The following is a 27,847-nucleotide window of genomic DNA, read 5'->3' as shown; positions in this document are numbered from 1 at the left end:
GTTCAGAATGAAGAGCTCTGTAACATACTTCACTAGAAAGACTGACCCTGTATATAATATTTTTCGTTGGAAATTCGAGCAGAATTCTGTGTTTTCTTTGAACACAAGCGTTATAGGCAAGCCATTCAAGTGGTATTCAATATGGAAATCCACTTTAAACACTTTTATTCAAAGAATGCACTGCAGAGAGCTTCTTCGGTTTCATAAAACAGTCATTTTACTAGAATAAAAGTGTTATTTTAGTTTTTTATGCTGTAAAATAACAAAATGTATATACCTACTTACCTAGCGTATCTTGTTGCACTATTCTATAACTATGATCACATAATGATCATGGTGAAATTAATAGATAAGTAGAAACTTAACCTATGCAATCATACTAAAGCCAAGTAGGTACTTATATTGAAATAAAATTATCCTGATTTGTCCTACTGACTGGAAAATGGGCTCTATATAATATTTTTATATGAATATTTTAATCTAACATGTAACATTTTTACACAACTTTGTAATGTAGCAGCTCAGCAGGAGCTGGTCTGGATCACCGGGGAGCGACCCCTGGGCGAATCGACCTGCCTGGCCTCCCCCGAGAGTAGGGGTTGGGTGCTATATTGTAATGTGATACTTACCCTTATGACTAATGTCCCTAGTGCTTAGGGCTGGTACCTACCTAATACCTCTCAATTAATATGTACCGGGAAGCGGTCTTAGACTAGCTCAGCTTGACGCCGGCCTCTGAAGGAGTGCCTGGTCGCCTGGGGGATCTACATTGACCGTGAAGCGGTCCTAACTATCCTGATCTTGATCCTGAGGCCCCTGGAGGGAAATAACCTCGGTAGGTGTACGGGGTGAGAATTAATAATGCCGATTAATTAGTGTAACACAATTCAGGCGGCACTGGACCCGCTTTATTTACAACCAGGTTAACTTATGTATCTAAGGTACTTACAGCTTATGTACTTAATATTAAACACACTACACAAATGCACAAATACTTATCACGGTTATTGATATTTTATATTGATATGGTTCGGGCCCTGAAGGGGCCAACGCGGATGTTCCTATCTTAATAAAGGGAAGGAATAAGGGTACAGGAGGTCGGGCGAATACCGGTGGTGCGTGTGGATTTGTTCCAGGATTTGTGGAGTGTAGTTGTGTTGATAAGAGAACGTGTGGCTGAGGGCCGGTGTGTGTTCAGCGATTGTATAGTTCGGTACACGGCCGCTTTAAACTAGGCGACCCAGGCGTCCGTGTATTCCGGGGAACCTCGATCCGCTAGTAGGCGACCCACAGCGTAGGGAGGACGGTGTAGTGAGATTAGTGTGCGTGAATAGATACTTAAATAGATAGAGGTGCGGGGAAGGATCTCGGGAACGGACTGATCACTCGCCGGAGCAGGAGGTGACGAATGGTGGCCGGGCAGCCGGCTCGCGGCTACTTATAGGCGGGTCGCCCCGCGCCCCTTGTATTCTCCGGAGTCGCCTGTGTGGTGCCCCGCCTCGACTCGCGGGCGCTCTTGTGGCTTCGGTATGTGGGTAGGTGCGGTGGATGGTTTGGTAACGGCTCGTTACATTCTCCCCCCTCAGCAGGAGAATTTTTACCTGGTAAAAATTCACAGGTTATGTAGACAAACACAAAAAATAATAAAGAGAAAGGTGCATGTACTGGTGCATTTGTTTACCACAGGTTCCTACTTTATCATCTGGATTCAGGATATATTTTATTTACTTAGATATTTATTTCTAGTTAAATTTACAATTATAATACTAATAATTTTGGTAAAAAAAACAAGATTAGACGGTATAGTCCATGAGCATTTCATCCTTGCTTGGGCCAGGTAAAACAGGGCATTCGGTTTCAGGTATATTCGGGGTTCTTTTCTGTATAAAAGATGTGAATATATTGCTTTTGCAAGCTATGAGCAAGGATAAAATGTATGGTTGGTTTTACTTACATTGTAGGCTATGTATGTATAACTTATTGTGTATTGATATACATTTTCCTGGTAATTAGGATTAGGTATACGGTTTCAGCTTTTCGGTTTTAGATTATTTACATTGCAAATAACATAAAATTTATAATGTATGTATAACTTATTGTGTATTGATATACATTTTCCTGGTAATTACATTAGGTATACGGTTTCAGCTTTTCGGTTTTAGATTATTTACATTGCAAATAACATAAAATTTATAATGTATGTATAACTTATTGTGTATTGATATACATTTTCCTGGTAATTACATTAGGTATACGGTTTCAGCTTTTCGGTTTTAGATTATTTACATTGCAAATAACATAAAATTTATACGGCATGTGCCCTTGCGCTGAAATTTACTCGGTCGGTTTGACGCTTGACAATTAAAATTCTAACCTGTGTACGTTCACAGAGTAACGTATTGGGCTGCGTTCAAAAACATTACACTCCTTATTCTAAGTCTGATCTACATTTTGCTTGTGACTTGGATGCAAAAAGGTGGATGTTATAAGTTTAATATTATGTCTGTGTGTCTATTATTTACTTATATTATATTAATCTACGGACGGACGGTGTAAAATGTGTGCATTTGCGTTTACATTTTTACCTATTTCTATATTTTTAATACAGATTGTGGTTTTTCGGTTGTATATCAATTTAATTACAAATTATACATAATAAGGTTTATACGGTACGGTACGGAATGACTAAGTCATAAATATATAAAATGTTTTAACTTTTTACGGCTATTTGTCTTCAATCTTCATTATGTTGATGATTGAGGGTAGATTTGGAATAATCGGTAAATCGTTCGGCATCGCATGAGTACCGCGGCTAGGCACATCTGGCGATGGGTGATGACGTCGTCGGTAGGTTATTACTGTTTCGGTTCGGTGGAATTTGGTTGCGGCGAGTTTGATGAAGATGATTTTAGTCGTTCTTTGTATTTTTTCATATGATGAAGAACATCTTTGTACATCCCGGGCCAATAATATGTTTCGGCAATGCTTTTTAGGATTTTTCCCGTGCTTCGGTGGCCTGTTGTTGTCGCTTCATTAAGGTGTTGCTCGATAATCGACCTTCTTTTCACTGTCGGAACGCATATTTTCCACTGCGATTGTGAATTGATCTTGACCCCGTACCTCGGATTTACAATTCGTTTATGGAGTGAGCCGTTTTTGATTGTGAATGTTGGGTCATTTTCAGGTGATTTTCGGGTTTCGGTCATTTTCCTCTCGAACCATCCTTTTCGTTCCTGGATTGAAGCTGTGTCGGGATATCTTGGTGGATGTAGTTGGTTAGGTTTTTTCTTTTGCTTGCGGGATTTTGTTTTTCTTGGGCCGTTTATTATATTATTGTCTGGTGGCGTTGATTCTGGTGCGACGATTTCGGTGACTTTCGGTGTATTTTCGGTGTTGTTGTCCCAGACTATTGTGGCTCCTGCTTTTCTTAGTAGGTCTATCCCTATGATAACTAGGTTTGACGGTGAATAAGCTGGTAGCACGAAGAGTTCGTGTGTTAATTTTCTCTGCCGTATCTCGATTTCTGGGTCTATCTTGAGTTTCACGTCCATGACTCTGCCATCTGCGACGGTTACTCGCATCCCTGTGACTTTTTCTGTGTCGGCGTTTGTCGAGTTCTCTTCATAAATGTTTCTACTGATGTATGATCTGGTGGAGCCTGTATCAATCAACGCTCGGTATGTCATGTTCCCTATTTTTACGTTTTCGAAGATTCGTTGTTCCAGTAGGTTTTCTTCGGCGGTTATGTTCGTGTCTCCGAACTTGGTTTCTCTTCTGCAGCAGTTGCGCGTTAGTCTCCCGAGGACTCCGCATTGGCTACAGAACAGTACTTGCCTGCCCCGGCATTCCTTGTGTGAGTGGCCTGCTTTGCCGCAGTTCCAACAGCACGTGGTCTTGTTGTATTTTTCGTGTATTTTACGAGGTTCTGGTGATGTTTCTGGTTGACTTTTCGGTGTCTGGCGGTGTCGGTCTGGTCGGTGATTCCACTGTTGAGATGAAGATTCTTCTGTGATCTGCTCGTACTCGGCTGCCTGTTTGATTAATTCCCCGAGGCTGGTGAAGTCTTGCTTCTTGATGTAGTACTTGTAACTCGCGTTCATGTTTTCGTACACTCTTTCTTCTTTTTCGGTTTTGGTCATTTTTCCGTACCTTCTCATCAGGGTTTGTATGTCGGTCAGGTAATTGACGAAAGATTCACGGTGGAGTTGTTTTCGTGCGATGATCATCTCGAGCAGGTTCTTCTCGTATCCCGCCGGGTAGAAAAAGAGTTTGAATTCTTCTAGGAAGTCCTCCCACTTTTTCCAGTTGTCAGAGTTGTTTCTGTACCATAACAGCGGTTTACCTCTTAGTACTTTAGGTAGTACCTGGAGTAATCGGTCCTGCGGGACGTCACCTGATGACGTCAGTTCATCCAAACGCTCGATGAACTCAACCGGGTCGCATGCGGTGTCGAACGATATATTCCATTCCCTCACGATGGATGACAGGTTCAGCTGGCTCGCGGTTTTGGTCTGGTCTTCGGATGTCATCTCGAAGGTCTCCTCCTCTTCTTCTCTAATGTGGTCGGATAGCTGTTTTCTTAGTTTGTCTACGGTTAAATTTACGGTCGGTAGCTTCCTCTCCCTACTTTCCCTTATTAATTCCTCTTTACTAAGGTTATAAATCCAAGAAGTTGGCATTTGATGCTGTATATTTACCTACTATAAAACGGGGCCAGTTTGTAATCGGTTACGGAAATTTCAATAAAAATGACCAACAAAAATTTACGTGCTCTTTACTTTTGAATTGTAATTTTTGTTAAACGGGGTCGGTCGGTCGGTTGTCGGTCTATTTTTAGAACAATTACGGGTAGTTAAGTTGAACGGCTAGTCGGTCGGTCGGTCGGTTATTTCTAATATTTTCTAATGATTTACAAGTTATTACAGGGGGCTAAATAATACTAAATATTGATGAGAATTAGTGGATTTTACGTTGGGCGCCAAATGTAATGTAGCAGCTCAGCAGGAGCTGGTCTGGATCACCGGGGAGCGACCCCTGGGCGAATCGACCTGCCTGGCCTCCCCCGAGAGTAGGGGTTGGGTGCTATATTGTAATGTGATACTTACCCTTATGACTAATGTCCCTAGTGCTTAGGGCTGGTACCTACCTAATACCTCTCAATTAATATGTACCGGGAAGCGGTCTTAGACTAGCTCAGCTTGACGCCGGCCTCTGAAGGAGTGCCTGGTCGCCTGGGGGATCTACATTGACCGTGAAGCGGTCCTAACTATCCTGATCTTGATCCTGAGGCCCCTGGAGGGAAATAACCTCGGTAGGTGTACGGGGTGAGAATTAATAATGCCGATTAATTAGTGTAACACAATTCAGGCGGCACTGGACCCGCTTTATTTACAACCAGGTTAACTTATGTATCTAAGGTACTTACAGCTTATGTACTTAATATTAACACACTACACAAATGCACAAATACTTATCACGGTTATTGATATTTTATATTGATATGGTTCGGGCCCTGAAGGGGCCAACGCGGATGTTCCTATCTTAATAAAGGGAAGGAATAAGGGTACAGGAGGTCGGGCGAATACCGGTGGTGCGTGTGGATTTGTTCCAGGATTTGTGGAGTGTAGTTGTGTTGATAAGAGAACGTGTGGCTGAGGGCCGGTGTGTGTTCAGCGATTGTATAGTTCGGTACACGGCCGCTTTAAACTAGGCGACCCAGGCGTCCGTGTATTCCGGGGAACCTCGATCCGCTAGTAGGCGACCCACAGCGTAGGGAGGACGGTGTAGTGAGATTAGTGTGCGTGAATAGATACTTAAATAGATAGAGGTGCGGGGAAGGATCTCGGGAACGGACTGATCACTCGCCGGAGCAGGAGGTGACGAATGGTGGCCGGGCAGCCGGCTCGCGGCTACTTATAGGCGGGTCGCCCCGCGCCCCTTGTATTCTCCGGAGTCGCCTGTGTGGTGCCCCGCCTCGACTCGCGGGCGCTCTTGTGGCTTCGGTATGTGGGTAGGTGCGGTGGATGGTTTGGTAACGGCTCGTTACAACTTTATACATACAACAGAATCACCTAGCTACTTACACCATCCACCTAACTCGCGATAAAAATAATATCATTCTTAAATTACATCAAAATTTCATACTTAAACAACAAGACCGACGACGGAAGAAGGTGATGCTGAAGAAGGGTCACTCTATATACTGACGAAAATCGAGCGAACGAGAGCTGTTGCCCGAGCACAGGATTTGAAACCTCCGTTTACGTTGCGTATCGTCAAATGTCACTGTCAAAATGTAAGGCAAATTTGTTAGTTCTAAAAAGTGGCATTTGTTTTTTCCATGTTAGGTGGAATTTCACCAAACGCTAAACGTATTTTAGTAGCCTGTCATACGTCTGTCAATTAGTGCAAAATGTATTTAAAATTTGATTTAAATACGTTTTGCGTTTGGTAAAAGCGACCCTTCGTGTAGATTCGAAAATAGTATCGAATCCTATGCTCGCGCCTCTGTGCAATGTCGTGTCTCGCGTAGCGCTCCGAAACTTAGTTTTTCATCATATAAAGTGACCCCCCAGGTAACTTTAACCCGTCAGCTGTAAAGTGCTGGTGGGACGACGAATTCATTATTTTACATAACAAAACCTCAAGCAACAGCGCCGCTACTCCCCGCATCGAAACAATAACCTAGCAATGACTAGCTGTTTCAGGGTTGGCAGTCTACTCTCCAAAAAATAAAGTCATTTTACTTATTTTTATTTTAACATTTTCATGGAAAACCAACAGCATTTTTAAAAAACTTCACAACATAACTTAATTATTACTTTATGCCATTAATAGGTCCCCGCATATAATACTAAAATATATAGTGACTGAAGGTAGGATTTTACAAGAAAATTGTTATTAGATATAGCCACAACGGGAACATTAAGGTCTAAGTCTAAGGTGAGGTAAGTAAAACAAAACGAAAATCGGTTGATCCGTTAGGAGCTACGCTAGTACGCTTCCACAGAGAGGTATGCGAACACGTTAAACTTATAAAACGCCCCTTTTTCTGTTAGGTGACATTAGGTCTTAATTTTTTCAGATATTTTTTTATAGTTTTTTTAGAGGCACCACCACTTTGTATACAAGAATGTTAATCTGTACTTACCTACTACAGTTTTCGTAGACAATCAAATCTCACCAATACAAAAGACTCATCTAACTTACGTGATTGTTCGTCAGGAAACTCAGGAATAATAAAGTAAACCAACAAAACTGGATTGTGGAAAGTGCGTCCTGAATTTATACAGCTTTTGTAGTTTGTGGGGCCAACCCAGTGAGCATAATTACTCCGCACTGGGGGAATAATGTCAAAGCAAAGCTGCTTATGTGAAAATTAATGTTTAAGAGGATTTGATTATGGTTGCAAATTTTATTGAAATGCATTCTCGTTATTATGATAATACCTTAGTATTTAATTTAAATACTTACGTAAAATTTTATGCGATTATGCGATATATCCACTTATGAATATAACTGACATTAAATGTTTAATTTATAGTGAGTAATTTATTATTGAAGTGTGAAATGGCAAAGTTATAATATTATTTTGAAGGTTATAATTACGTTACATTATTACACAAAAAATATGTAATTAACAGACAGTCGAAACTCAAATTATTTATTTATTTTAACACGTTATTGTATACAAAAACATAAATACATAACAATTGATAAACACAGTAAAAGCATACAATGGCGGGCTTATTGCCAAAAAGCTATTTCTTCCAGCCAACCTTTGTTGGTGGATAAAAGAGTTACTTACGAAAGTAAAGTTGAATTTCAATACTCAATAATAATTTGTATGCATTACTGATAACTATCCTATGGAACCATAATCATAAGTGGTACTAAGATATAATTTGTCACCAGCAGCGACCCTAAATCTTCAACTAAATAATAATCTGACCAAAATTAAAAACCGGCCAAGTTCGAGTTGGACTCGCGCACTGAGGGTTCCGTACAAAGATAAGCACTCTCAAAAAACAAACTTAACTTTGCAGTTGAAATTATATTTTGCCATACATCGATATCAATTTTGGAGAACTATACATCATGGTCAATTCTGCAACTTTAAATCATCACGACCAATCACGTCCCCACTGCTGGGGCACGGGTCTCCTTCCAATGAAGGGTTTAGGCCTAGTCCACCACGCTGGCCTAGTGCGGGTTGGTGGAGCAAGCTTGTGCTGAGAGAGTTGTCGGGTAAGTGGGCAACCCGACTGTCAGATGTTTTCAAGCCGCCGGAAGGCCTCTGACTAGGCTTAACGACTGCTGCCGAAGCAGCAACCGGGACCCACGGCTTAACGTGCCGTCCGAAGCACAGAAGCGTCCAGAAAAGAACCACATGAAATCGGTCAACCATCCAATGGCTGACTGGAATGGCAACTTTAAATGTAAGTTTGCAATTACAATATTGACTATTAATCGTAAACATATAAAGTCTACTTACCTGAGATAGTTTTCCTTTTAATTTCGTCATAAATGAACTTCATATTTGAATTTTTTAATGTTTTTAGGACCAACCATTCAGCCTGCAGGGGGGGGGGGGGGGGGACACTTGAGTCTAACAAAAATTTGCACTTTGAAGCTTAATATTTCCTAAACCAAACACTGAATCAAAAAATGATTTCAGCATACCTATAATGTTTTTGAAAGACTTATTCAACGATATCCCACACCATCGAAACAGCGGGAAAAAAAATATTCATCCCCGCTTTACTTGTATGGGAGGACCCCAGCTTTTTTTAAATACTTGTTTTTACTACTTTGTCGGGCCGTAAAGTTGTATATTTGTATATCCTGATAACTTTACCCGTTTCTGAGAAAAAGGGTGGTGACAGACAGACAGACGGACAACAAAGTGATGCTATAAGGGTTCCTTTCTATTTTTGAGGAACGGAACCCTAAAAATACTAAATCAATATCGGTTTATATCACAACCCAGCTATTCAAACGTAATCGAAAATTGTTGGTCTCGTATTTTAATAAAGAAAATCGTGTACTTACCTATTTTTTACTTTAAGATTTTATCCTACAGACTGGGACCGAATAGGTTAGGTAAAAACTCAGTAGGTAGTTCTTTTATTTTATATAAAATTTCTTTCAAGGGTTTTATATCTGGGAGAGAGCCCTTGGGAATCCGATTTTGGGTCGCAAAACCTAATGTAACCCAAATGGATAAAGAGGTCATTATTTCAATCAATTGAGATGTCATCTAAGAGATTTTTATCTATTACACAGAATTTATAGCTTTTGTATTGAATTTCCCGCAAAAGTTAGATAGTTATATCAGTTAGAAATTATTATGTTTTTTATGAAAATTAAATTATTACTAATAGAATTATTTAAACTTAATACAGGATAATGGAAGCAAACTGTTAGCAAAATGATAGATCTCGAAATAACAGTGTTTGCATGCATTTCGCATGTTTATAAATGTAAATCTTGATATAATCAGTCGTATATGACAAATTAAGTATTTTGATATGCATATTAATTACTTACATGTAAGTATATGATTATCTTGAACTGGTCTCAAAAATTTGTCATGAATATTATTTGGACTTAATACTAAAAGCATTTTCTACCAGTCAATTATTATGCATTAATGACCATTATAAGCGATCAGTTCGCAAGACCTTTGAGGTAAAAAAGAAAGTTCATTTAGTAGACACAACAAGTTAAATTTTATTTAACCTAGAAACGGAAAGGTCCTGTAATATCTTATAATTTTGAGAGCTCGAGGTGAGGGTTCAAATTCAAAACTCAGCTAGTACGGTCATGTGCAGAAAAACCTGACCCCCCTCTCATAGTAACAATGTTTCTGAGAGGGGTCTGATTTATCTGCCGTATACCGTACCTATCTATCAATTAACCACCACTATGCACCAAAAATCTATAATAGCCTTCCAGAACAGATTCGAACAATTGACGAAATAAATATATTTAAAAAAAACCTTGAAGTGGTTCCTTGTCTCGAGGACATATTATTATTCGGTACAGGAATTTTTCATGGACATTAACAAAAATAAATGTAACGTACAATTATAACTGTTAAATTAGATTGTCTGTGTCTCAACCGAGTTGCCAAATTAGATTTTAAGTGAAGGTATTTGTAGTTAATTGTTTTTTTTTTACTATTAGTTAGTACCTACTTATGACATAACCATTATTAATTAGAATGCATGATTTAGGTATTTTATAATTGTATAACTTTGTACGCCCAAGGGCAGGCCATAGTAGCAATAAAATTAAGAGGACTTTGTTAATAGCTGCCTAAACCTATGTGTCACAATTGGTCACAATTCACAATAAATATATTTTGATTTTGATTTTGATTTTGATTGAACCATTTGACCCCATGACTTCTCCACCGGGGTGGTCAGCTCAAAATTATATCTCCAATATAAGTACTTCACTTGTCACAAATTCTATAAAATCTTCATCACAAGTACCTAGTAAAAGAAAAATAAATAAATTAATGAAACCGTTTTAAGACGACTGGAAAACTGTAGTTTAAAAAACAACACAACATTATAGCCGACTGTGTGAGTATATTAAATCAGTGTTTGTTTCTTTATTTCTATCTGTATTAATTTATCTGTGGCAACCCTAGCTCCTTATGTTTTATACAGCGACACCGGCTGCACTCCCTCTTTGTATAATGAATCACGTCTTCAGAATAATGGTCTTACGCCTCACTCCTTGCTAATGCGGCAACCGTTAAGGATTCGCTGATAGGTGAAGACTCGAATAACACCAGCAGTGGAGCAGAATAATACATAACTAATTTATGTACGAATAAAAAATAAAATTTATATCTAATAATACACTCACGCACGGGCACTGAAAAAGTTCCAGAGACGTATGAAACGTCATTGGCAGGTGGAACTGTTTCATTTCCGTGAGTGTATTCCATACAAATCTGCGTGTTCGATTTCACTTCTCGATAGGTGAAAAAATTCGCACTCGAGACCCTGTTGCAGTTAAGTAAATTCACCGGGTACTTACCTAAGTTGTCAGTACGGCCGGTTCTAAGTTCTAAAAGTTTCTTTTGACGATTGTTTTTTATTTTTTTTCTGACTTATTAAAGCGTCGGTCGTCATTAGCTAAAGGTGTCAAGGCACTCTTTATTATAAAATGCGAGATTCAGCCGTTTTTTACCTTTAAATGTTTGTAAGTAATTCAGAAAACACAAGTTCTTTGAGCTTACGGGCCGTGGGCGGTGATAAAATCGCTTTAAGCGATAAGACCGCCATTTTTGTACATATTTGTTAGTATTTAAGTTTTGTAAGTTTCTTTTATGTGTGTGTGTACAAATAAAGAATATTCTATCTATCTATTCTAAATTAATGCTTTGTTTGACTCGCTGCCATTTCATGGGGTGCTGTTACAAATTACTTATGAATATTAAGATTAATTCATTACAGACCTGACTAGTGTGTCTGGTGAATTTCATTGACCCACTTGTTACCAGAAAAAAAGGACTCAAATAATCCTAATCCTAACTAATATTATAAATGCGAAAGTAACTGTGTCTGTCTGTCTGTTACTCTTTCACGCCAAAACTACTGAACGGATTTGAATGAAATTTGGTATACATACGGTCTAGACCCTGGGAAAGAACGTAGGCTACTTTTTATCCCGGAATTCCTACGGGAAAACTTTTTAAGGCGAAGCGAAGCGCGCGGGAACAGCTAGTGTCAAATAAATGTGGTTTTAATGACGAGTAGTAAAAAAATGTTTTCCATGTCAATTATGTATTTTACCTACATATAAGTTTATTTTAAAAAATATAGAGGAACTTTCTAGTTACTATAACATTCGACTCACATTAAATTAACTCAAGAAGAAAATATGACAGCTCTTTGTTTCAAACTGAATTTTATGCTAAATTTCCACTGCAATTTAACAAACATACTCAAAATGCGGCTGTAGAAATATGGCGCTTGCTGAAAGTTTCAGCCATTACCACGCTTACCGTATAACGTATGTGGTGTGAAGCTGTGAGCTGAAATAAACTTTCTCCTACCCATGATATCCTGGTACTTAACGTCCTTAAAATAAACTATATACTTAGTTGATTGAAATTATTTGATATTTATGGGTCCAGCCAGACTCGTCCCATTCCACACTCGACCCGGCCAAACTCGACCCGAATTTCTAAAATACGGTAAGGTCTAGGTACTTTTGTTGAAATGTACTGTCAGCCACAAGAGTTTTTTTACTGAAATTATAGTTAGGTGTTTTATGTGCTGATTAATTCAAACAAAAGTAATAATTTGTTCTTTTAATCATTTATTTATCATTTTCTATAAACATTATTAGTAGGTAACACATGTTTTGAATTATAAACGTAATAAGTAATAATAAATATTAACAAAATAAGTAACTATTAATAATTATGTGTGCTAAAATCACAGTTACACAAAATATCTTTACAATGAAATATGTATAAAATCCTTTTTATAAAATCCGTTTGCTGTTTATAAAATTATAATTACTTCGCAGTAGCCCTTGCTTATCAAATGTATAAATTACAATACAAGTAAGTGCGCGAAAGAGATGGATGCAGGCCATCCAAATCTTGACCATTGTTATCGATAACCCGTTTATTTCAGGCTAAAACAATGAGAAGGGTAAACTACTTCTCTCTGTTACTGAGGTCAAACTTAGGCTAGTTTAGTCAACATATTTCTTAAATTTAAGTGATAATCACTTTATATGCAATCAATTAAGAAATCCATAAACATTTTCTGTCGACTGTACTTTGCGATAAGAAAAAAAAATACAAACAAAAATGAACCTTATCGAAATTATGAAATTCGGGTCGAGTTTGGCCGGGTCGAGTGTGGAATGGGACGAGTCTGGCTGGACCCATATTTATATCTCATATCTATCTATCTATGTATTTGTGTAGATATATCAGCCGTCCGATACCCATAACACAGGCTCTGCCTAACTTGGGGTCGGATGGCCGTGTGTGAGATGTCCCCACATATTATTATTATATTATTATTTTACTAGATTTTACCGGGAATATCGCCTTGCCTTAATATTTATGCCCGGGATAAAGCTGATAATCAAGTTAATTATCAATTGACTATAGGTATTTAGTTTTAGCTTTTTCAATTTAGTAACCACTGTTTTTTGTTGCACCTTTCTACTAGTTTTTCTGTGCCTCCTGTAGGTTGGCTGGTAGAAAATGCTTTTGGCATTAAGTCCACCTTGTACACTTATATTTCATATTTGTGCAATAAAGTATCAAATAAATAAATAATGTTTATTTAAAGCGGTCGTCCGCCAGTTTCACCTCCTCGTGGAGTTTCCCGGAATAAAAATTTAGTGTTTGCTATAACATTTATCCTATTAAGTACTATTCAATTATTTCTCCATCTTTCAGTTATTAGGTAAGTACTTTTCAGTTATTCAAATTTGTAATGCCTGAGAAGTTTTTTCCGTGATAACTCCAGGATAAAAAGTAGGTACTCATATCTTAATCGCTCCCTACCTACATGCCAAATTTGATAAAAATCATTCATTTATATAATAAACAAACTCGAAAAATCGCGTTTAATAATAAAATCATAGTAGGAGGGATGACGAATCATAATTCAATGAATGCAGTCTGTGTATTTTTTATTTAAAGCATGAATGAATATCACAACATTCACAACACACAACGTGGGATCACTCGTTGCACCAGAATTTAAAGTACAATTAATAAAACACGATAGTGAATTATTTCCGTTGTTTAAATTTGTCAACTGGCCCGACCCGGATTTAATCAATCCGACCATCAGCGACAGTTACTTTTTTTTAAGTTCTGGAATAAGTCTGGAATTCATTTAAATTACTAAGCTACTTGACCTATGGAAGCTTTAAATCTAAATTTAATTTTGCGGTCCTATGGCGTTTTCGGTAGCCGAACTGGTCTACACTGATTGAGTTAGCGGCGTGTCGGGTATGCGTTGCAGGCGTCTAGGTGGATGAGTGCGAGCAGTCTACTGGGAAGAGGGAAAGCAAACATAAATGTATAAATCTTAATACACTCGCGTTCAATGAAAAAGTTCCATTGGCATAGCTAATATGGAACGGCAATAACAAGTGGAACTTTTTAGATTATCCTAACTAATATTATAAATGCGAAAGTAACTGTGTCTGTCTGTTACTCTTTCACAGCAAAGCGAAGCTTGCGGGAACAGCTAGTTTGTTCAATAACTAAGGTCATAACTAAATAAGGTAACTAAGGTCAGATTTTGTGCCATTAAAACAGAAAAAAAACTCCAAGCTTCTTTATTTTTAAGTTAGGCCCTTAGATTACTATAGCACAGACTAAGGCAATCCCATGCAGCTCCATAGATCGTATGGCACATCCGTGTGTTTTGATAGAATACCGTACAAGTAAAAGTCAATAGCTAACTTATTTTCCCTTCCTACTTATTTATATTGGATTCCAACCCTTCCATTATTAACTTACACAATATACCCTTGTGATCCAGTCATGTTATTCTCAATTTATCCACTCGATAATTCACCAATACGGAAATTAATTTAGTTCTATTTGCTTATTGTCACTCGCATCCGGTTCTTTTACTCGTACATAATGGAGTACACAACGTTCAGTGACAAAATTGTGCGTTAGTAAATCATAAATAATATGGTGTTTTGAAAATTGACACTGGAAGGAAGATCGAAATATATTATTTATGAAATTCAGTAGCATGTTCTAGAGTATGTAGATCTTTAATACGTGATATAAAAATGTCTCAAGTTTTCATTATCTTGAAAAAAAATGATGACACTGATGATGATGATGATGAAAACAAAACTATTTTGTTTCTTTTTCCTTTTTATCGCAAAAAATAACATCAGAATTGTCAGTAATAGTTGTCAGTGATCTGTACATTGTCTCCATATTGTGTATGTCGCCTATTTACCCTGTGTAACCGAAAATCCACCGAAAACACAGGAAAATGTCAGCCAATATTTTCAACCGTATTTATCTTTCTGATTATTATTGTTTTCATAAACAGACGATAGAGGGCCGGATCGGTAGAAATAACAGAATAAAAATGTTGTTGAGTATAATTTTGTTTTTGCTATAACCGTAACAGAGAAAGGCTATAGTGTTATAGGTATATAGGTAAAACTTGTGATCTTTTGCTCTTATGTTTATCACCGACACACTAAAACATTGACATATATTATATTACTAGCGTAAGAACAGGGCAAACCACTCAATAAAATGGCACCCGTGGCCCTAAAATATACATTTTAGGGCCAATGCTGCTCAGTCGTCAGTTGTCTGTGAAGGAGAGTGGTTTGTGACAGCTGTCTTTGATTCTTGTCAATGTGCCTAGTGGTGTTGTGAACGGCTTCAAAAACTACATACCTACTACAGCAGATTCGAACCTTAATGAAAAACCTAAACTGGGTCCTCTGAATAAACCCTGAGTCGGTGAAACAAAATTAACCACTAATATACACTATGAATACCCCTCGTCTATAAATGTTTGTTTCCCAAACACATTAATGCAAATAACGTACTCTCATAGTTAACTGCACGGAGCTAATGTTTCAAACTTAGTCGTCTGGTTTTGTCACTCAGAGAAAACTCCAGCGGTAAGTAAGTAAGCTCAGAGAGACAAGTGTAGTAGGATTTTCTTCACCGATCGAGAAAAGAAAATCGACTCAAAGTATAGCGAAAGGCTTTTAAGTGACTTGATTAATATAACTTTCAAATCTGAATTGGTGATTGGCGAAAAAACTACACACACACACACTCACGCCTTGTACTAATGTACTCTCTTGCGGGGTAGGCCGAGGTGCATTGCTGCACCCACTTTTCGCCAGAGTGTTATGTTAGTCCCAATGTAATAGGGGGCGGGCCTATTGCCATTTCGGGCACATCTAAGACCCGGGAACAAATATCTGTGTTTAAACAAATATCTGCCCCAGCCGGGAATCGAACCCGGGACCTTCAGCTCAGTAGTCAGGGTCACTATATAACCACTACGCCATTCGGTCGGCGAAAAAATCTATTTTGTGTCTTATCCTAAACTAACTAAATGCGAAAGTAACTGTGTCTGTCTGTTTCGATTTCACGCCCAAACTACTGAACGGATAAGAATGAAATTTGGTATACAGATTGTCTAAACTCTGGGAAAGAACATAGGCTACTTTTTATCCCGTAATTCCTACGGGAAAACTTTTTAAGGCGAAGCGAAGCTCGCGGGAACAGCTTGTATCTAAATAAAATAAAAAATGAACACTTCTTCTATCTATGCCGTGGTCGTTTTAACTATCATCGCGAGAACAAAATATAATACAAGTAAACAATATTGTAGATTATAATTCAACAAAAAACCCGTTTAGCCCATTTCTTTCGCCATTTCATATAAAAACCAATTTAATTAACTAACCATACATTCCCAAAAATTAGATTTGTAGTGAACCTTCTGTTCCTACCACTCAGCAAGAATCTTATTTGCACAAGAAATCTGACTATGCAAGCGAATTTCGTCGTTAGCATAAGTGGGGTAAGAGAACTTATGTAGTGTTGTTTGACTGTTGCCGAGTCCCATTGTTAACTGCAGTTCAGTCACCTTTTGTCAGAACTTGAGAGCATAAATTTACTGAGTAGGTATAATTATTAATCCAAAAGGTTATGCTACTAGTCATTTTGAATTTTTATGCCACTTTAAAAAAGATCATAACGATAACGTAGCGAGTTACAAGTTATGATTTAAGTATACGCATAATTTTGTAGCGTAGTAGTAGGCTACGAAAATGTGTACGAACAAAATAAAAGAGTGTCTTATAACTGAATCCCGAGAAACAAAAATTGGATGAAAACTTTTGAGTGGAATTTAATCAAAAACAATATTACTCCTCCGCCACCGTCGCCGTTTCTGTCTAAAATATAAACGAGCCAAACGAAATTGTATTTTCACAGGGAAACTATAGTCGCCAAAATGAATTAGAAGCGCTTTCCATTCTCCATTGAACGAAGTTTGCTTTTCACTTTGTTTCATTCAAATGAGCCAATCTTTGCTTACAACAACTATTCAAATAGTTTTGTAAAAACCTTGGCGTTTAACTGGACCGTTTGTTTTGTCTCCGTTTTAAAACCCCTTAAAGAAAACTTTTTTAATTAAACATTTTAAGAGCTTTGTAAGTATTGGTGTGGTCGTATCAGATTTTTTTATATGATTTGCTGTTTACTTTTTTATGACGTTTGTTCAACGGCATGTAACTAGGTCATCTAGGTATCTTGGTAAAGTTGTACAGTTTGACCAGCAGATCATGTAGCCTGTCATTTTCAAGATCTAAAATATAAGAATAAAATATTTATTAATAATAATTAATTAATAATTAGGCTAAATAAGAAATGTCAATCCAGCGGAGCGACAATGCCCCGTTTCCTGGATCGTTGGCTGCAATCAGCGTATTCATGAAGCCAGTTAATTGGAACCCGCGGCCCTACCGGCTACCACGACGAATTACCACCGACGGGCTTCAAGTTTGACAACCATTCTTAGGGCCACTTGCACCATAGTAATAAAAACACGATTTATGCCATAAATTTATATGGACACACGTTTCTTTAATCGAGATTAGACACTAAATCTAGATTTAACACTTTAGTGCATGTCACCCTTAGGCCTACCTAGGTATAATAGGTATAGGTCGCCCATGGCGGCTTTTTGCAGCGATTCTGTCGCGCGTTCGCATCGACACACACGCGATGTGGTCGCTAGGTGTCTGATTTTTATGTGTCAAAGTCAAAGTGAAGAAACTGGCAGTTAGTAGTGATACTATACTGTACAAAAACTCCGTCAAGGAGACACCTCGCTTTTGTATAACTGAATTATGCTGCTTCATGCTTAAATTTAAAGGCCAGATGTCGCAATGAAAATTGACTCCTTATTCGGTGTTGGTTCAGTCGTGTTTTTGACAGGATCATTTCGAGGTTGGCTTAGGAAGTATAATTGTGACATAGGTACCGACAACTGTGGTTGAAGTTATTAGGGCGGCAATTATGGCCCCTACAGATATTAGATAGGTAAAATTATGTTATATTTTTGTTAAAGCATCAGCCCCAACTGATAAATAGGCAAATACAGAATTAGAAATCATTCAACTCTTCATCCTTAACTTAATGGGTTAAAGTTCAAACAATGTGTCATCCATATTCCCACCCCTTATTAAGGCTTAAGTAAATGCTTTTAATAATTAATATAATAATACATTATGTTACGATAATCGTACATACTGCGACGCTGTAATGTTGGAGGGTCGGTGGATACTTGTTTGGAACAAACTGTACCAATGAGTTCTTTGTAATTTGAGTACAAGGTATTCCGTTTCTCTTTCGGTGAAGCGAAGTATGATAGGAAACCTGCATATCTAGATTTATCGCATCTGAATGTTATCATAAAACAAGAGTTGTTATGAATGTCCTCCAATGACCCTTTTCGAAAAACTAAACCACTTTTACAACACTCTGTATTTAACTTGGCTTTCTGAAAGTTGAATAAAAGGTATACTTAGATATACATATATATGCATAACACTATTATTATTGGCTTTTATTCTCAATTATTGATGCAAAATTTCAGCGGAAGCCAACTTCTGAACTCTGAATGATTAAATTTAGACCCCGAAATACCAATCTGAAAATAGATTGTAGGCGGTTAATTATATTGGTTATCGGGCAATTGGCGTTTATTTTAAATGTGAGACGAATATCTTTTTGAGAGTATTATAATCTTCAACACTGATAAATTGAAATTGACGATAAATTAAGAATTCAAGCGATATAAAAACCCCAAGGCAGATGACTTATATACGCTGTCAAATATGCCACAATATGAATCAGAAAATCCCGTTAAACATTTCTTATTAGCTTTTTTAAAAGAGGGTATGATTTTTCAGCAAAGTTAATTTTACAGAAGTATCACCCTGTATATTTGCATAATTTGCATAACTAATTATGTAACACCCGCCCGCATTTTTTCGGGATATAGCAATCCAGAATAAAGATACACCTGCTACCTTTATCTTCATGTGAATCGATGGATACTTTGAATCATATAATTCTTGTCAATATTACCTTTATACTTTATCAAACTGAGAAGTCCCCTTTGATTTCATTCAAACATTGACGGTTTCTTAGTTTGGCAAGCTACAAAATGTGTAGCTACCATGATGCTGACCGTACACAATCATAATTATGATTACGCACGAGCAAAGTTGATATTATCATGAGGTTATACTGAGCCAGATATGGCCCAAATATCGCAAATACAAAGTTTCAAAGGGCAGACCTTTAAGTTATCGAGCATCGATACCATAACTAATTTTGAAAGTCAATTATCGATAGTTGGTGTACGGTACGGACCGTACAGTAGATAAATGATAAGAGTTTTTGTAACTGTAAATTGATTTATTGATAACCAATGCCTTATGATAATGATGGGGATGAGTAACCGACGCGATTGCTGAAAGTATACTAATGAATACATGGAAAATTATTGGTTTGTTGTAAAATGATCCGCTGACGCGGCGATGTACGAGTTGCGGCTCGTACATGCTCCCGGCGAGAGATGAAAACAATTGATTTAATTATAGATACTGATGATAATAGGTATTTAATATTAATAACTAATTTATGATGGGGATGATGTAAACTAATAACTATTCTATTCTATTCTATTCTATTCTCTGTGGGGGTGTAAGTACCTGCACCTGGCTCTCTCGAGTGGAACCTTTGTGCATATCCCCAAGGTCTAAACTGCCTACCTAAGCTTGGACCATTTCCCACCACGCTGGTCCACTGCGGGTTGGTGGGTTCACATATCTAGATGTGCTAAATCTAGATATGCAGGTTTCCTCACGATGTTTTCCTTCACCGTAAGAGCGATGGTATACATTGTACTTAAGTTAAAAGAACTCATTGGTACATGTCAGCGCCGGGATCGAACCCGCATCTCTTGCGTGAGAAGCGGGCGCTTACCCGACTGAGCTACCACCAAACTAATAACAAGATGATGCCATTTTTGTTTTAAATTCTAAATTGTAAAGTCTCTAGTGTGATTGATTATAACCGAATTTTTAACGGATTACGAAATATAGGCGAAGTAGCCTTATTCACGACACTCCGCGCACTTAGTGGATTTTCACTGAAACACGGCACTCTTTGTTTATCTACTTGAACACTAGATAGCTCTGCTTTTACACTATGTACACTACACTGATGCTGCTGAAATGGGCCGGCTGCCGCCGCCTCGGCGACGCTGCCGGCGCGGGCGGGCCCGGGCGCGGCGGGGGCGGGGGCGCGGCGCGCGCGCAGGCCCTGGCACGCATACACCGCGCTCGCCACTGCTGCTGCTCCGATCACCAGATAAATTGCTACGTAATGATGAATGTCATGTTGTGATAGACTCTCTGACAATACTCCTTCTGCTTTCATCTGTTTTATGTTATTCCTTATATTGGTCAATATCTTTTTATGATCGCTAACGTTCATGATATCCTCTACTAGTTCAGTGCTTGGTATTGATATATTTATAATGTTATTTATTTGGGGAATCTCGATTTTTGCCAAATCTGAAGATATTGTTATCTGATTGCTGATCTGTCTATGTGCGAAAATAGTAAATGATTGTCCTTTTACAATGCAATCCTCGCTGATTTTTGCTATGCCAGCATTGCTCAGCTGTTGAGTGGTGACGTAACTCTCACACATGAGTCGGACGGTGCATTGTCCGCAACAGAAATATAAATATGTGTTGACGTTGCTAAGCTCATGCCAGGTATCCCGACACGTAGAAGTTGTAGTAGTGCACTGTTGTGTTGATGGGTTACTGATACAATAATGGTTGATATCTGACGTCATCTGATTCACTGGTCTTGATAATAAACAGATATAAGTTTGTGTGTCGCCTCTAAGGCAGTTCTGTATATCGATTTCTGATATCTCAATAAATAGATCTTTATGCAGGTTTATCGCTAAATGACTGGCTATTGGTTCTACATTCATCATTTTACCTTCTCTTTCAAAAGGAATGGGAATGAGCTTGTATATTTCGTAGTTGTCTCTTGTCACGAGGGGGATTCTGATTTCAAAAATTAAATAGTCAGGTTTCATGCTGGCCTTGACCTTTAACATGTGGTATATTTCATACATATCGGTCTGTATATTCTTGATAGGTAGAGATAAATCTTGAAGTTGCCCAGATATGATATTTAGTTCGTCCCGAACTTGTTTTAGGGTTAGTAAATGCATATTGAACCTTCCGTAATGAATGTCTGTAATAGTATCCATCAAGGTATCTTGAATATTTCTCAAGTTCACTGATAAGCTATTCGCAGAGATTGACATTAGTGCAAAGTCGTTCATTGATCTAGAATTTTTCAATTCAGCTTGTGTGTTACTGATCGTCTGCTCAAACTCATTTATATGTTTATTAAAAATCTTATGCTGCTTGTCCATGGCGGTTTCTACTCTTTGTAAAAGATTAAATTCAGCCTCTATAACCGATGTCTGATTCTTCCATAATGATGCCAAATGATTCTGATTGGATTTTATAAGTGTTATGTCTCTTTGATATTGTTCGGCGAATTCATCGTCTAGTACTCCGAACAGGCTCCTGGCTAGCGACCCGACACCGTTGATAAGCCCGCGCCGCTGTCTCGGTCGCGCGCTGTTTTGCTGATTCAGTACGAGTTGGTTGTTAAACTCGATCTCCTCGTAATCGTGACGTAATTGTAGTATTACTACGTCACATTGTTTATGTTCAATGACCTTTGTGCAGATGTTGTCCATATGATTGATATATTGCTGAAGAAGTTTTGTACCTTGCCAATACGGTTGTAAATCGTAATACGCAATCAGATTCCATTCATCCTTTACGAGTCGCATGTTTGATATTTTGTCGAAGTAAATTCTTTGACTATTATTAAATGCTGATATTTGATAACTGCATTGTGCTGATACAAACATAAATAGTAAAACCATTAGGATAGAAAGATAACTTCCTTTCTTTCTCGGATATCCTTTTGATTCTCTTTCTTTTCTTACAGGCTCCTCTCTTTGGTTTTCTGTGTTTACAGGTAGTTTTGATAACTTTACCACGGGTCTTTTATAGATGCCGTTCTGTGTTTTGATGGTGGCGACTCTCACGTAGCCGTCCTGCCCGGGATGGACTTCGAGCACGCGGCCCATCGCCCATTTTCCAGCTGGGAGATTGTCGTCACGTACGACCACCAGATCGTTGATATTGATATTTTCTTGTGGCTGTTGCCATTTGCTGCGCTTTGATAGTTGACATAAATACTCAGTCTGCCATCTTTTCCATATGTCTTGGAATATTTTTTGGGATAATCTCCATCTAGTTCTTTCATCTTTCTCCGTCTCGATGATTGTTAAAAGTGGTCCGCTTGATAGAAAGTGAGCTGGAGTTAGATAGTTGATGTCGTCAGGATCTTCGCTGATAGCACACAGTGGCCTTGTGTTCAAGCATGCTTCCACTTGACATAGGATAGTCGAATATTCTTCAAATGTAAGTTTTTGGTTTCCTATTACCCTTACAAGATGATATTTAAGACTTTTCACCGCAGCCTCCCACAGTCCTCCTGCACTCGGCCAGGCAGGTGCGTTGAAGTGCCATTCTAAGTTCATTTCTGATATTGCTGCGAAGAACTCTTCATCTAGAGTTTCTTTGAGGTTGATATACTCTTTTTGGAGTGTCCTGCTGGCTCCACAAAAGTTGGTTCCGCAGTCAGAATACAGGTGACCTGGAACTCCTCTCCTCGCTGCCATTCTGCGCAGGCTGGCGAGCATTGCTGATGATGAAAGGTCCGAGACCAACTCCAGATGGACTGCTTTCGTTGCCATGCAAACAAAAACAGCAATGTATCCTTTCGTTGTTTTTGCTCCTCGTCCTTTATTCATTTTGATGTCCACAAACCCGGTGTAATCGATTCCGGTGTGATAGAACGGTCGTGTTACGTTTGTTCGTGCTTCTGGCAAATCGCCCATGATTTGATATTGTTTAGGTGGATTCTTCTTCTTACAGATAACACACCTTGATAATCTTTGTTTCACAGCTCTGTTACCTCCGATTATCCAGTATTGTTGACGCAGCCATGATAAAGTAAGGCGGGCGCCTCCGTGAAATGTCATCATATGTCCTTGATCTATTAGTAAGTTTGTCAGATGGCCTGAGTGGGGGATGATGATGGGGTGCTTCATATTTTCAACAATATGTGCGTTTTTGATTCGTCCACCGACATGTAAAACACCATCCTTCATGAATGGGTTCAATTGATACAGTTTGCTTCTAGGGTCAATTTTATTGCTTTTTTGTAATGATTCCATTTCATCTGCAAATTCAGAACGCTGCTCGTTCATAATGATTTTCATCCTTGCTTGATTAAGTTCTGACGCGGTTAGGTAACATGGCCTGTCTTTGTTTTTTGATAAAAAGCGCATCACCCACGCTAGGACTCGTGTTGGTCGAGTAATATTGCTATGATTGTTTACAATTTCTTTTATGATGTCGCGTTCGTCTGTCTTGACCGATGCTAATGTTTGTTTTGATTTCTTTTCCTCTTCATTTGTGGTATACGAAGGTTTTAACTTTTCGTCCTGATGATTAAAAGATGATAACCACTCTGGCCCTTGCCACCATAACTGATTATTCTTCAACTGCTCGGCTGAAATACCACGGCTGGCACAATCAGCAGGGTTTTGACTTGACTCGACATATCTCCAGCCTTCGGGTGGCATGATTTTTGTTAATTGCTGAACACGATTTGCTACAAACGGCTTCCATCTCGTAGGTTCGCCTTGGATCCACCCAAGGACTGCAGTGGAGTCGCTCCAGCCGAAAACCTTGATCTCCTTTGCTTCTGTTAAGCTAGTCACTACATGACTCATCAGTTTTGATAACAAATGAGCTGCACACAGTTCCAGTCTCGGCAATGATATACTTTTGCTCTCTGATATTATTCTTGCTTTGGCTGCTACCAGTACAATTGTGGACTCTGATGATGAAACTGATTCTTCAGGTATTTTACAGTATATGACGGCAGCATAGGCCTTCGTTGACGAGTCTGAGAAACCATGAAGCTCTATGGTGCTGCATTTTTTCATACATAACCATCTTGGTAACTGTATGTCGTTGATAGTTTGGAGGTCGCTCTGAATTTTCATCCACTCTGATTTGATACATTCTGGTATTTCTTCATCCCATTCTATTCCAGTCTGCCAGGTTTTCTGGAACAAAAGCTTCAATTTGGTGGTCAATGGGGAAAGCCAACCCAAGGGATCAAATATCTTTGATATGTTTGATAAGAGTGCTCGTTTTGTGGTTTTATCAGAGAAATCTTCAAGATTAATTTGGAATCGAAACTCATCTGTTACTGGATTCCAGCGTAACCCTAATGTTTTGCTTGATTCTGCTTGTTTAAATGAGAAGTCACCTTGACTTGTTTGTTGTTGTTGATCTACTGCTTCCAATATTTCAGGTTGGTTCGAGGTCCATTTTCGCAAATGAAAGCCTCCGGAACTTAGAAGCTTTAATAAGTCCGATACAAGTTGCTTTGCGGTATTGATATCGTGGCTTCCACTGACTAAATCGTCCATGTAAAAATGATTTTCAAGTGCATGTTTTGCCGAACTTTGATACTTATGACCTTCGTCGCGAGCTAACTGCTTCAAGGTCATCATCGCAAGGAAAGGCGATGATTTTCCACCATAGGAAACTGTGGTTAAATTATAGTCTTGCAATGGTTGATCATCTGATTCTCGCCATATGATTTTATGTAATCTTTGGTCATCTTCATTTAACCATATCTGTCGGAACATTTTCTCAATGTCCGCTACGAATGCTATTTTATACTGTCTCCATTTTAATATAAGTTCGAACAAGTTTTGCTGCAAATTTGGACCTTGTTTCTGTATGTCATTGAGACTATAACCGGTTGACGTCGCTGAAGTTGCATTAAAAACAACACGGACTTGTGAAGTAGTAGAATCGGCGCGCTCTACGGCATGGTGCGGTAGGTAGTAGCTCACATTACAGTCACGCGCTGCGCGTTTCATGTGTCCGAGTTGCTCGTACTCCTGTAGAAACAACTTATATTTTTCTGCTAACTGATGTTGTCGCTTAAGTCGTTTTTCTAACTGTTTAAACTGCGCTATGGCTTTTGGCCTGGATTCGCCTAATAGTTGTAGACCTCCTTCTTTGATGGGAATCCTAACTTCATAGTGACCGTCTGATAATCTCTTCGTAGTTTCCTGATAAAAATTGATACATTCTTGATCTTCGATTGATAGCTCCGAACTTTCATGAATGTCTTCAACTGTCCAGAATCTTTGAATGTCATCCGTAAAGTTTAGGACAACGTTACAGTGAAGCGACTTTACGTTACCACACAATATCCAGCCTAACTGAGTCTGTTGTGCGATAGGCCTGTGGTCGTCTTCTTTGATAATCCCTCCCATGATGATTGATGAGTACACATCAGCTCCTAATAAAATATCGATAGGCCGGCTGACGTAGAACTCTGGGTCTGCTAATTTGATATTATTTAGGTATTTCCATGAGGGCTTCGGGAACGATTGATTTGGTAATTGTTTAACTAATTTTGGCATGATATAAGCATCTGTATTAAATGCATAGTCGCTTGATAATGATGAGCATTTGATATTGATTATTCCCTTGCAGGTATTTTCTTTGGATCCTACTCCATAAATGATACCCTTGCACCTTTGTCGAGGCAGTTGCAGCAGCTGACTCGCATTTTCTGATATGATAGATGTTTGTGATCCCTGGTCAATTAGGGCTCGTAGTTTATGGCTCTTCCCGTCCTTCGCCTGTACATTGATAATCGCAGTTGATAATAATATTTCCGAAATATCATCTTGCGAAACATGGCTATGATTGCGACTAATATTGTCTGATTTTGTAGCTGGCCGACCTGATTCCATGTTGTTTCCTGCCTTCGGCGCCTCGTGTAACAACGAATTATGATGACCGTTGCATTCCTTGCACCTTTTCTCGGAAAAACACGGCATGCCAAAGTGCGAATAAAGACAATTGTTGCATAAATTCAATTGGCGGACTGTTTTCTTTTTCAATTCAATCGGCATTTCCAGAAATTTCTTGCAATAAAATATGGCATGATCGGTGTTATTGCAATAGGCACATTTAATTGCTGATCCGGTTGCTTTGCCGGACTGATATGGTTTTTGCGTTGCATTGTTGTAGAATTTCCTGGGGCTATTCTGATCATTTCGGTATTGATTAAAGTTAGTTTTTTCTTGATAAGGCCTTTTAGTTTCAGATGAAGATGATGTACCTTGTTGATTCTTGTCTTGCTTACGACGGCTTGATTCTAATGATATGAATTTCGTTTCCAGGAATTTTATGAATTCGGATAATGATGGCAATTCCTTCGGGTTTTTTAGCGAGGTGATATATTCATTATTTGATTCGGAGTCTAGTTTTTGGCTGAGTATAAAGACAAGCATGGGGTCCCAAGTGACGATGTCGACGCCTAGGTTTTGAACCGCGAAAAGACATTCATTTATGGTGTCATGCAGTCGTTTGATATGATTTGCTGATTGAAATTGCATAGACGGAAGGTTCATGAGAATGCTCATATGCGAGTTGAAAATTAATTTATTGTTATTGTATCTGTTGTTCAGAATCTCCCAACTGATTTCATAATTGTCGGAACTGATACATAGATGTTGAATTAATTTCTGTGCTTCTCCCTTAACCTTGGACTTAAGAAATTGCATTTTTTGGGCTGCTGATAATGATGCGTTTTTATGAACAGTTTCCAGAAATAGATCCTTAAACGATGTCCACGTATGATAGTTTCCCTCAAAGGTTGGGATTTCGACCTTTGGAGTAATTTGATCGTTGTGTTTCATAGACCACATTTTCTGATTAATAGATCTTTTTAAATTGTTGTACATGTTCTCATTGCTACTATTAAACTAAATAAACTATTTTGATATTCTTCATATCCCCCATTTAGATCGCTATCGATTTCTAAATGAAGTTGATCGATAATAGACCAGCGAGATTCCAATGTTTTTAGAGCGTCTTGAAATTCCCACTTCTCCTTGATAATATCGAGATCTATGTATGCTACAGTGCGTGAAAAGGCTCTGAAATTGCTGCTTTGCCTGCGCAGCATTTCATCCAGCTTGCTGTTAGTACCCTGCGAGTACGTGGTGGAGGCGGAAGCACCTCCCGAGGGCGAGTGCGACCTTGATAATGCTGACGGCTTTAAGGTGAAGGCAGTAGGTTTCCCCTGCTCTCCGATTGGCAATGGTTGATAATTCATGATAAATGATTTAGCTGATAGATAAAGATCGTTAGTTTGTTGATAAATATTTTCAGTGAAATATTTCCCTGAGCGGTCTTCGTATTTACACAGGTTGATATGATTTGATTGGAACTCCTTCCAATAAGATTCAAGAGTGTCCAATCTACGTTTGATAAATTCAGGTGTCTTACGCTCAGCGCTATCCTTTTTGAAGTTGGACAGCAGCTGCTTTATAGCACCTATGATTTGATCTTGATTAGCGATGATATTCTCCATTTCCATGGTAATTTATGATATGATAAGCTCACAAGTAAATGGAATGATCTTACTTGAAAACTCGACGATGATACTTGCTGTAGTTCCGTTCGAAGCTCCTGCTATTGATACAGGCTCCGTGAACTGATTCCAAAGTGCTGATACCCAGAACACTCACACGTTACAATCCAAG

At 38.5% G+C, this 27,847-nt stretch overlaps 1 protein-coding gene across 1 annotated transcript in view; it reads right to left on the bottom strand.

The window, feature by feature from the left end:
• The window catches only part of LOC105385731, a 201,768-nt gene that overhangs the window by 31,111 nt on the left and 142,810 nt on the right, over nt 1-27,847 (bottom strand). The gene's annotated exons all lie outside the window — the stretch shown is intronic.

The sequence above is a fragment of the Plutella xylostella genome, chromosome 14 (assembly GCF_932276165.1).
Source record: "Plutella xylostella chromosome 14, ilPluXylo3.1, whole genome shotgun sequence".
Taxonomy (NCBI): Eukaryota; Metazoa; Arthropoda; class Insecta; order Lepidoptera; family Plutellidae; genus Plutella; species Plutella xylostella.
This window is presented reverse-complemented; position numbering and strand designations above follow the sequence as displayed.